The sequence below is a fragment of the Urocitellus parryii genome, chromosome 10 (genome assembly GCF_045843805.1).
Source record: "Urocitellus parryii isolate mUroPar1 chromosome 10, mUroPar1.hap1, whole genome shotgun sequence".
In the NCBI taxonomy this organism is placed as follows: domain Eukaryota; kingdom Metazoa; phylum Chordata; class Mammalia; order Rodentia; family Sciuridae; genus Urocitellus; species Urocitellus parryii.
In genome coordinates this window covers 104,936,335-104,948,506 of record NC_135540.1, presented here as the reverse complement: position 1 = coordinate 104,948,506, position 12,172 = coordinate 104,936,335, and positions in this window count along the sequence as shown.

The window sequence follows — 12,172 nt, the reverse complement described above, 5'->3', positions numbered from 1 at the left end:
TTACCTGTTGTGAATTGAGCTGCTATGAACATTGATGTGGCTGTGTCACGATAGCATACTGATTTTAAGTCCTTTGGGTATATACTGAGGAGTAGGATAACTGGGTCAAATGGTGGTTTTATTCCAAGTTTTCTGAGGAATCTCCATACTGTTTTCCAGATTGGTTTCACCAATTTGCAGTCCCACCAACAATGTATGAGTGGACATTTTCCCCATGTGCTTGCCAGCAACATTCATTGTTACTTGTTAGAATATACTTTAAAGGAGAGCTGATATACTGTGAAATCCATAAAAGAGGGATAAGAACCCATGACACGTTTTGAGAGAGTATAGGGTAGGTTTACATAATTGTTAAGTACTCTGAATAAAGAAACCGTAGAATTCTTAAGGGAACAAATCTACAATATTTTACTTGAATTTTTTTTTATTAATTCACTCAACAATTTGCTTATTTAAGTCCTACTATATCCTAAGCATTGTTCTAGACACTGGGGTTCAGCAGCAAACAAAATCAATAAAACATGCCTGCTCTCAAGGGACTTAACATTCCAGAACTCAGAGCATAGTAGTCAGTGTGGGCCGAGTTCAGATGCTCATTTCATCACTTACTAGCTGTGTGACCTTGGGAAAATAGCTAAACCTTTCTATGCTTTAGTTTCTCATTTGTAAAATGGAGGTAAATCATAGTGCCTACCCCATAGAACTATAAGAAAGAGGACACCTAGAATAACTTTTGGCATATAGTGCACATTCAAAAAAGATGATTTATTATGAACCGATGGACCATTTTCCCGCTGAGAAAAAAGAAGGACTCCGTATTTGTCCGTTATTCTCATCTCTCTCTCATGTTGTCCCCAGACCTAAGTAGCCCGTGAATACCTGTGTGTGCACATCTCTGTTTCTGAGTGTGTCTGCCGCCTGGTATTCTGTCCTCCACCCTCTTCCTACTCCTTGTCTTTTTCCTTGATTGACACTTATCTTCAAGCTTGGAATCATTCTGACCAGGAAGCCTGTGGATACAGAATCCAGAGCAGCACGAGGCTGGGTTCACCACAGATGGCTTGTCCGGGTGGATTTACCAACACCGTATTTATGGATGAATTATTCAGGTGAGTTCTCCATCTTGCATCAACCTCATTACTCAACTCCATGCTCTCCAGGTACAGCTGGAGGAACACCCTGGGTAGTTTCATGAAGAATGGAAAATTCTCTCTCAACTGCTCAGCACGAGGTCTTGTCATTTAGTTTCTCCCTCTCTCCGTGGGAGGGAGAAATGGAGCAGGTGGACAGAACTGCCCCCATCCGGTCATAGTGAGAATTAAATGGGGTGATTATGCAAAGTTTGCAGTCTAATTGTCTAATTGGTCTAATTGCGGACTCCATGGTATGAATTTTACTGGCAACTCTGAAAAGGAGAAAGCATTAAAGCGAATATCTTTCTTAAGATTAGTTGCTTCCTAAACCCTGGTAACAGACTTCAAAACAATCTGCCGTGTTCTATCCCAAATTCCTTTCTTTCTCCCTCAATAAACACTCAGGAGGGTATCCGTGGAGGTCAGTCAGGTGAGACAGTAATAACAAACCATGTCCAAATCTCAGTAGCTTAAGACACAGAAGAAGTTCTATTTCTTGTACATGTTATGAACAACCGCCAGAGGTTGGTGAGGGGGCTCTGCTCCTGAAGCCCCTCATTGACCCGGGGACGGCAGGACAGCTGTTAAGGTTGTCCATGGCCAGGGGGAAAAGAACTGGATGGTTCCAATCCAGCAATTAGGTGCTTTAGTGCCTGCAGGCGGCACTTGTCATTCTGTCCACCAGTCAGTGAACACGCTGGTTACCTGTGCACCCACACCCAGGTGAGCTGGCAGTGCAATTTCAGGAAGGGAGAGATCTGGCCATATTTGACTGGGAGGACGATGACAGGATACTAACTATATGAAAAGCCCTGAGCTGGGCTGTGTTAGTTAGCTTTTTCACTGCTGTGACTTAAAAAACCCAACCAGAGGGTCTGGGGTTGTGGCTCAGCGGTGAAGCGCTTGCCTAGCATGTGTGAGACACTGGGTTCGATCCTCAGCACCACATAAAAATAAATACATAAAATAAAGGTGCTGTGTCCATCTGCAACCAAAACAATAACAGAAAAAAAAAAAACCTCAACCAGAACAATTGCAGAGGAGGAAATTTTGTTTGAGGGCTCATTGTTTCAGAGTTCTTAGTCCATAGAAGGCTGGCCCCATTCCTTGGGTCTTGAGATGAGGCAGGACATCATGGTGAGAGAGCGTGGCAGAGGGAAGCAGCTCACAGCATGATCAGGAAGCAAGACAGACTCCACTTTCCAGATATGAAATATATACCCCATAGCCGCACCCCAATGAACCACTTCCTCCAGCCCTACCCCACCACTAGTTACCACTCAGTGTCCACCCAGGTAATCCCCATCAGGAGATTAGTTCACTGACTGGGTTGAGGCCCTCACAACCCAATCATGTCTCCTCTGAACCTTCTTGCTTTATCTCACACGTGAGCTTTTGGGGGACACCACATCTAAACAAATGACCTGGCCCCAGTAAAAGCACAACCCATAAGCTCTGACCTTGGTCCCCAGGTTACTTGCCCTCTGGGAGGAGAGCCAAGGGACCACAGAAGACGGCAGACACTATTTCTGAGCCTTCCGCAGGGTTCCATTGAGCCTGGAGGCTGAAGAAAGTGATTAATTCCCACAGCGTGGCCGTGGGCATGGAAGAAATTCATGACTGTGGGTCTGGCAGGGACTGTAAAGATGTTATTTGGGAGATGAGAACCAGGGCAGTAATAGCTCGTCATTTTTAAAGTCCCAGTGAAGGCTGTCATCATCAAGCCCATCATTTATTTAAACATCTATCTGTCAGCGCAATGGTCCCAGTAAGCAGTAGACGTAATGCTGCCCTCGAGAAGGGCCTGGGAACCAGGGGACCCCTGCAGATCAGGCACACGAGAGGACGGGGGAGGGGGGGGAGTGTGCTTGGGACAGACACACACCTGATTCAGTTGGAGCATCATTTGTTTTCTCAACCCCAGATGTTTTCTGGGCACGAGTGGGGTGCAAGAAAACAGGGACAGGAACACGAGGAAGCACAGAAATGTGGAGGTCTGGGCCCTGCCCCCCAAGCGCTTGTAAAACATGTACACATCTAAGACAGAGATACGGAGACAATATCGCAATCAGAAGGCAGCATTAGTGCCTAAGCGATGGCTTCAGCCAGGTGCTGTGGCGTCTCGAGAGGGAATGCGCGTTCCCCTGGCCAGGGAAGCCCAGGAGGGAGAGGAGAGGAGCAGGGCTCTCTTTTGCTGAAGATGGATAAGTTTTTGGTTGGTGGCATGGTAAATGGCACCTGCAAAATGTTCAGGAAGAAAAAAGAAAGGCCTGAGTATGGTTTACCTGGAGGGAGGCTTTGTATAGTGTAGGTGAGGGGTAGTTAGGAAGGTGGGAACCCCCGAAGAGAAATGTAGCTCCCAGCTTAGAATTCATCCAGAGGCAGTGAAGGCCATGGCAGGGGTGCAAACTAAGATTTTTATGATGCAGTAACTACTCAAGGGTGGGGCCTCTATTAATATATGTGTCAGTATATTAATAATAATAATTATTATTATTATTATTTTGGTACTGGGACTGAACCCAGGGGTGCATAGCCACTGAGCCACATCCCCAGCCAGCCCTTTTATATATTTTATTTAGAGACTGGGTCTTGCTGAGTTGCTTTGGGCCTCGCTAAGCGAGCTGAGGTTGACTTTGAACTCACAATCCTCCTTCGTCAGCCTCCCAAGCTGCTGGGATTACAGGCGTGCACCCTGGCAGCCAGCAGTGTATTTTATCTTTACACCAACCCTCAGAGGTTAACGGGGATAATGCTGTTTGTAAAGGAGGAAACAGGATCAGAGGCGTCCTGGGAATAAGAAGAAGAGCTGGAAATGAGACCCAGAGCTGTCTGGAGTTAAAATCTGCCACACTGACTGTGACAACCACAGGGTAGAAACAAGATGTAATTACGCACGTTAGGAAGATCAAGGACACCACAGCTTAGGGAAGAGAGGCCCTTGGCAGGGAGATTGATAAAGAGGCAGTTTCAGAAATCCAGATTTTGGTAAGGGCCTGAATTGAGGTGATCATGGGGGAAATAGGGGCTAGCACAAACCACAGGGAAGTCATAAGAAACTGCTGCGTTGGGAGAAAAGATGAGTTTGCAGACACCATGAGCTTGGGGAAGACAGCCGTGTGGTTATTTGCTGTTGGGCTGGGATCAGTGGGATGTGAGTGAGCACATGCACGTGCACTGTAGGAGATCAGGCGAGCGGCTTGATCCCCAGACCTCAGCTTCTCCCTCAGCTTCTCCATCAGCTTTTCCATCAGCTTCTCCCTCAGCTTCTGCACAAGGATCCCTGCAAGGCCTGGACATGGAGCCCGAGGAGCAGAGTGGACCGTGTATTGGAGAGAGAGGGGCCAAAGCTAAGGAAGGTGTTGCCCACAATTGTCCTCCTTGCTTAGGAATTCCTGCAGAGGTTGCCTCGTGAGCCCTGGAGACTCTGCCTACAGCTTCCATCCTGGCCTCTGTCTGATTGATCCTCTTGGGTTCACCCATCTGGACAGGGTGCCTGCCCTTCTCTGCCTGTCCCACCTCTGTGGCATGGAGGAGAGTCTGGCCTGCCTTGTGGGATGGTGGATGTGGGACTTTTAGGGTCCCTGAAGGACAAAAGCAGCAGCACCCTCCTTGTCAGTCCATTATGCTTGTGGGGCTTCTAAGATGCCTCTGCACATCAGCCCATCACACCATCTCCACATGGAGTAATTAAGTGTTCCATAGACACAGAGATTTGGAGAGAAGAGACTCTCAAACTGCAACCACCATCGCTACAAGGTCACGTCAACACCCCCTGTTCTTATCATACAGAAATATTATCTGATGCTGGAGAATTTCATAAACAAACTTGGATGCGCAATAAAAAAAGAAGTCCCCACGACAGGCAGGCAATCAAATTTCTACATCTTAAAAGCCCCAATGAATTACATACATAGTAACCAGGTTTGTCCTCATAAAAGTCATTCTGCCATCCTCAAACTCATCATGAAAAGATCTATATTAAAAATCAGCATCATGATGTCCACATAAGATTGAAGGAAAAAAAAAAAGAAAGAATGCTAAGTTTGCTTCTCCCAGGCCTGGGGCAACCCTGGGCTGCAAAGCACGGCTCCCACGGATGTCGGGGTCACTGAAGGATCCGCATCAGCTAGTCATTTAATCACGCTGATGAGTCCCTGAAACCATTCATTTCTGTATATGTACACATGTATTCGGAAACCAAAGGACAATCAGGTGGAGATGTCTCTGTTGTGGGAACAGTCTCTTCCTTGAACTCTCTAGTCTAGAAAATGTCTTGTGGTATCAAACTATTACCAGCTTTTATTTAATCCACACATACTTGAATTATTTTTTCAAAACCTGACATTAATTTTTATGGACATTTAGGACATTTTCCTGTTACCATGGTCATCAGCCTTCCTTCCTTCCTTCCCTCCCTCCTTCCTCCTCTCCTCTCCTCTCCTCTCCTCTCCTCTCCTCTCCTCTCCTCTCCTCTCCTCTCCTCTCCTCTCCTTCCTCTCCTTCTTTCTTTCTCTGCTTCTCTGCTTTCTCAAAGCCAGAGAGTTTGAGATTCTGGGCCCTGGCCTGAGAGAGATCTCATGGCTTCATAGATGGACATCAGGAATCCAGGACATGGAAGCTCCCTTCCTGAAGCTCACAGTCCTCCATGAAGGCTGCAGGACAGAAGGTGTCTAAGGTGGAGACCCAGCACTCTGGGGGCCAGGGAGCCTGGACACTGGGACCCCTGTGTGACCATGGAGAGCAGAACCAGCTGCCCAAAGATGGCGCAAAGGGGAGGCAGGGGGCCTGGCCCGTGCAGGGCACGCTCCCGCATTCCCCTGGAAGGGAAGGCCTCCTTGACCCCCCTTCCACCACCCACCTTCGTGGTTCACTCGCCCTTAAAACCCAAAGGCCTCGTCCGCCTTCAGGCAGGGCAGGTGGACTGGCTCAGGGGCACTGTGGTGCGGGCGGCTGTGTGCTGTTTCTTCAGGGCTGGCCTGACATTTTTAAGAGGATGAGTTCTTTGCCTTGAAGACACTGGGAAGGTCACTTGTATGAACTTGGGTGCCGTGTGAAGTGCTGCAGGGCTAGGGGTGCTCCTGACCCCAGCGAATGCCAGGTCCCCCTCCTCCTGGGGGCCTGTTGAGGGCAGGGCTGATGGTACCCCCCCACTTCTTGACCAGAGGCAGGGACAAGGCTGCTCCCTGAGGGCTGCTGCCTCCACACTGGCAGAACCCCTGTTCCAGTCTAAAGGGACAGGGCAGTCCTGGAACAGACACCCACAGACACCCTAAGTCACACAGGGAAGGACAGGCAGGGAGACCCCTCTCTGGATCTCTGTCTTCGTTTGTGGAAACGACTTAGACCAACAGGGAGAGTCAGGCCTCAGTCCTTGAATCCCTGTCCTTGCCTTGGCCAGGTGCCACCCCACTCTGTTTTGAGCCCTCTGGGGGCTGGGTGTGGACTGTCGAGCCTCGTAGCCTAGTGAGGGGGTAGGTCTGGCACTGGGAACTTCCCTGGCACCCCCGCAGGGACAGACAGCCTGACGCAGGTGACCTTCCCCCTCAGCTCTGCCGAAGATCCCACACAGCACCCGAGATGGGTGTGACCTGCCAAGGTACCAATCCACCTGCTGACGGCAAGACATCACAGAGCAAGACTCCGCCCTTGAACCCTGACCCCTGCCTTTGATGTACCCCCTTAAATAAACCACCAGAGCCATCTTTTCTTTGTCTAGTCCCAGCTCTTGTGTGGACTGCATGTATCGGGGGGCTCGGCTTTTGTAAATATATTCCGGACTCTTTGTCTTTTGTTCTTCACTAATTATTTTAGACTTTAAGTTCTCAGGTGGCCTACACCCCCCTCAGTAGGAAGATGAACCCCCCAGTGCGACACTGACTGTTGTCCCTGTTACCACTCAGTCTCTCCAGCACTGTGTCACAAGCACACGTCTCATCCCTGCTTCAGCCCTGAGCCTGGGCCACATCCCATGGCCGCATGAGCCTGGGTCATGACGGGAGCCCTTCCCCTCTGAGCAAGTCCCCTGAGTGTTCCCAGGGGGAATGGGAGGGGGTGGATTTCTGCCGTCTGCTGGCTCCCGGGGCCTGGGCGATTCCATCCTGTTTGAATGGAATGCTGGCTCAGAGTGAGCGAAAGCAGGACAAAATATTTGGATTTGAGGTTACCACAGAAAATCTATGACCCGGGCTGCCAGATCCTTTTTCCACCCTGACTGCTTTCCCACACAGTCCTTCTGAGGGCTGTCAGTGAGACCTGGGCTTCCAGAGCAGCTCGTATTTTCTCTTTGTCACTTATGCCCGTATTTACTGTCACCCAGACAGACTGGAGTGGGGGGAGCAGCCAGGTCAAGGAGAGAAGGTTGGTGAGGGCCTGCGGCCTGCAGCCTCCCCATTCCCTCAGCATCACAGGGGCCACCCTCCTGCCCTCTCTCCCAGTGCCCTCTGTACCTTGCTCCCTCTCTTCTGAGCATCTTCCCAAGACACCATCTAAAGTTAAGAAAATAAGGGAAGGAGACATGAGAAGGGCACATTGCACCAACCTTGAAGAGATTCTGGGATCTGAAGAGAGCTGGCCAAGGCAGCCTGCTTATCACACTTGCTTTGGTGGGATTTTTTCACCAGGGATTGAATCCAGGGACACTTAACCACTGAGCCGCATCCCTATCCCTTTTAATTTTTTAATTTTGAGACAGGGTCTCATTAAGTTGTAGAGGGCCTCACTAAGTTGCTGAGGCTGGCCTTGAACTTGCAATCTTCCTGCCTCAGCCTCCCAGGGGTTGCATCGCCAGCACACTCACTTTGATAGTGGCTTATTTACCCATTTTCTAAGCTGTTCGCTGGTAGCTTCTACAAAATATGTGATATAATAAATGAATAAATGAATGAATGAATAAATAAATCATTTGATTCGAATTAAGAGAGCTCGTATCTGAGGTACTGGGATCAGGGTGACTTCAGTCTTGGGCAGAGAGCAAAGGGTTTGGAAGTCTTTAGCTGTTTAACAAGTTATTTAACACCATTGAGTGCCCCTTTCCTCTCTGGCAAAACTCTGGTAATAATCAAAGACCCTTGTCGGGTATTTGATCCCAACAACAGAAAGCTAACTAAAGCAGTGCATTTAGGGAGGAAAAAACAGGGAGCCGAGCACCTGGAGCCTGTGCAATGAGGAGAAAGAAACTGGGCTGCGCTGGGCTGCACCAGACGTTTATCCTGTGAGCAATGAGAAGCCACTGAAGCCTTGAGCCACTTGGCAATTTGTAGACATCACTCTTGTCATCAGGTGGAGGATAGATTGAAGTAGAAAAAGACAAACCAATAGGAAACAGGTGTGGGTCTGTTGTAAGATAAAAGGTAGCCATGAAAATGACTTTCATTAGGTGGAGAGAGAGGTGGGGATAGATTCCAAAGCTTCTTACTTGTGGTACTTGAGTTGACCTGCAAGAACATCAGCTCCATGAGGGCAGCGGCTTGGCTGTGTACGAATGAACCTAAGCCTCTAGAAGTGGCCCGAAGTAAGTGCTCAATAAGCATTTGATGAATGAATGGATGGTGGTGATATTGACCAAGGAAGCCAAGAGATGTGTTACCACATGTTTTAGGATAATGATTGTATTTCAGGTGTGCTGAACTTGAGCCGTGTAAGGGGGTCATTTAAATGGAAATTTCTCATGTGGAACATGGAAGTTTGGGCCTCTACTCAGGAGATATACCTGGTGGCAGTAGAGTTTTGGAAATGTTGACTGGTAAGAGCTGGTCAAACTCACAAGACGGTCGAGATCCAACTGAGTGGAGAAAAAGAAGAGGAATGGGAAAATTTGGATGATGACTAACCTTGGGAGTTGACAGGAAGGATATCAGAAGAGCCAAGGAATGGAAAGAAGACAAAGGTGGTTTTTAAAAAGTAACTGGAGCTGGAGATGCTGCTCAGTGGTAGAGCACTTGACCAGGACATCTGAGGTCTGGGTTCTATCTACAGCGCTACAACTCCCCCACCTCCGGAAAAAACATAAGCCCCCAAATAATAGCAAAGAAAGAAGCAGTGGATATAGTGAGTCCACCTGTGATCCCAGAGACTCGGGAGGCTGAGGCAGGAGAATCACAAGTTTGAGCCCGCTTTACCAACTTAGCAAAATCCTGTTTCAAAATTTAAAAATAAATAAATAAAAAGGGCAGGGGATGTAGCTCAGAGGTAGAGCATCCCTGGGTTTAATCCCAGGTATCTGCTGCACCAAATAAAAGTAATATAAATAAATAGGATCAGATAATCAAAGGAGTTGTGTTGTAGCCTCTGACAAATAACCTCAAAAGCAGAGTAGTAGTGCTAGCTGTTACAGAGGGCTAGGGTCATTTAAATGGAAATTTCTCACGTGAAGCATGGAAGTTTGGGCCTCTACTTTTTCTGTGGAAAAAGGATTACAAAGGGCTGCTTAACCTGGCATTAGGTGCCTTAGCTATGCAGTCCCCACCCCCTCTCAACAGAATGGACTTCCTTCCCCACCCCAACAATTAGCAAATAATCTCAAATAATTTTAACTAAATGCAAAACTAAGTAGGCTCATTTGTACAATACCAAGGAATAACTCCGTTCCTGATCTGTAATGGTCTTGCTCAGCAATAATACTATCAATTTAAAAATCATGCTAAAAATAAATAAATAAAACTGTTCGGCTGGGTGCTATGTCACACATCTATAACCCCAGTGGTTTAGGAGGCTGAGGCAGGAGGATCACAAGTTCAAAGCCAGCCTGAGCAACTTAGTGAGGCCCTAAGCAACTTAGCAAGACCCTGACTCGAAATAAAAAGTAAAAAGGACTGGTGAGGTGGCCCAGTGGTGAAGCACCCCTGGGTTCAATTCTCGGTACCAATAAATAAATAAATAATAAAAAGAAAACTGTTCAAATTCTAATAGCACTGTTCTCTTTTCCACTTTTCCTCCATGTGATATTTTAGGTTATTTCTGTAGCTCTTAGGAGTGCTCTAATCCACACAATTTGGGAGCAAGTTACCTCAGAAGTCCTTAAATTGGGTACATTCTTGCTCTCTTTCCCATAGGAACTTGATGTTTCTTTTTTCTTTCTTTTCTTTTCTCTTAGGTACCAGGAATTGAACTCAGGGGCACTCAACCACTGAGCCACATCCCCAGCCATATATATATTTGTATTTTATTTAGAGACAGGGTCTCACTGAGTTGTTTAACAACTCACCATTGCTGAGGTGGGCTTTGAACCCATGATCCTCCTGCCTCAGCTTCCCCAGCTGCTGGGATTACAGGCGTGCACACTAGCTTGATGTTTCTTAAATGTCGTTTTCTGACTTGTAGGTATGCAAACTTCAAGTGAAACTCCAAAACGCAATGATTTTTTTTTTTTTACAGCCCTGATTAGCTTTGTCTAAATGATTGGCTCAGCTCAGACAGTTGTATTAAAATCTTTTTTTAAAATGATAGAAACCAGAACATGCTATTTAAAATATACATCCTTTCTGTTGTTTTGGAAAGTCGGTGGCACACTTTCGTACGCAGGACCCTCATTCTTGGGACCCTTTCCTACGGATCATCAAGCGCTGCTGCTCATGCTTTTTTATACAAACTTCACCTTCCAGAGCTCAGCTGCTCCACCGAGGCACAGCCCCGAGGAAGGTTGCCTGGATTTGCAGCTCAGCAACGCATTTGATTGATATAACACAGTATTCCTGTTCTTATAAATATTTTAAGTTGAAAAACCCCCTTTTGTTATTTTTCTCTCTGCCTCTAAGTATTCTTAAAATACTTCCATGAACTCTTCCCATAACAGAGCAGTTCTGACTTGAGTCACCCTGCGCCAGGTCATGGGGAAATGGCTCCTTGGCACTCTTGGTTTTTCACGACTGTTTAAAAACTGAGAGAATATGCAGAGCCATACCACTTTTCGGCAAATAGAAAAGTGCCTCTTTTCCTATAAACTATTCATCTTTTCTCCTTCCCGGTTCCAGATGTGGAAAAATTAACTGGAGCATTCGTTAAGAAGGCAGGGCTCTCAGCACACTTGCAACCTCGGAGAGCCCAGCTTCCTTCCCAATTTCCAATTCCTTTCCCATTGTGGCGAGGAGCTGGAGTTTCTTTCAAGCATTGCTTCTTCTTCTTTTTTAATTAGAAGATTATAATTATACATAGCACTTGGGTTCGTTTTGACAAAATCACAGGTGCATGGGATTTGATTTCAGTCCCCATTACCCCCCCTTTCCTCCCCTCCTCCCCATTTCTCCCTCTTCTACTCCACTGATCTTCCTTTCACTCCTTTATTTATTTTTTGATTGACATTTTCTACACATACAGAAAGGTGAGACTCCCTTTGGTATTTTTATAAATGAATATAACATGATTTTATTAAATTCATTCCATTTCCTTCCTCCCTCACTCTTGTTCTCCTTTCTTCTCCGCCCATCTTCCCTGGATCTTTATGATATCCCTCCCTCTCCACCTCTCCCCCCTATTTTTCTCTAGTTTCCACATATGAGAGGAAACATTCCACCCTTGATTTTTCTGAGTCTGGCTTATTTCACTTAGCACGATTTTCTCTGCTTTCATTCATTTACTGGCAAATGCCATTATTTCACTCTAATTAATGGCTGAGTAAGACTCCATTGTGTGTATAGACTATATTTTTTTGATCCATTCATCTGTTGGTAGGCATCTGGGTTGATTCTATAATTTGATTATTGTAGAATTATGCTTCTGTAAACATTGTAGTGGATCTTATGGCTTAGAATACTCTTGATTTTAGTTCTTTTGGATAAATACTGAGTAGTGGGATAGCTGGGTACAATGGTGGTTCCATACCTAGTTTTTTGAGGAATTTCCATACTGCTTTCCAAAGTGGTTGTACTAACTTGTAATTCCACCGAAATGTATCAGGGTACCTTTTCCCCCACAAGTTTGCCAGCATTTATTTTTTTGTGTTCTTGATAATTTTTTTCATTCTAATTGGAGTGAGATGAAATCTTGGTATAGTTTGGGGTTGTAGTTCCCTGATTGCTAGATTTGTTGGACCTTTTTTTCAT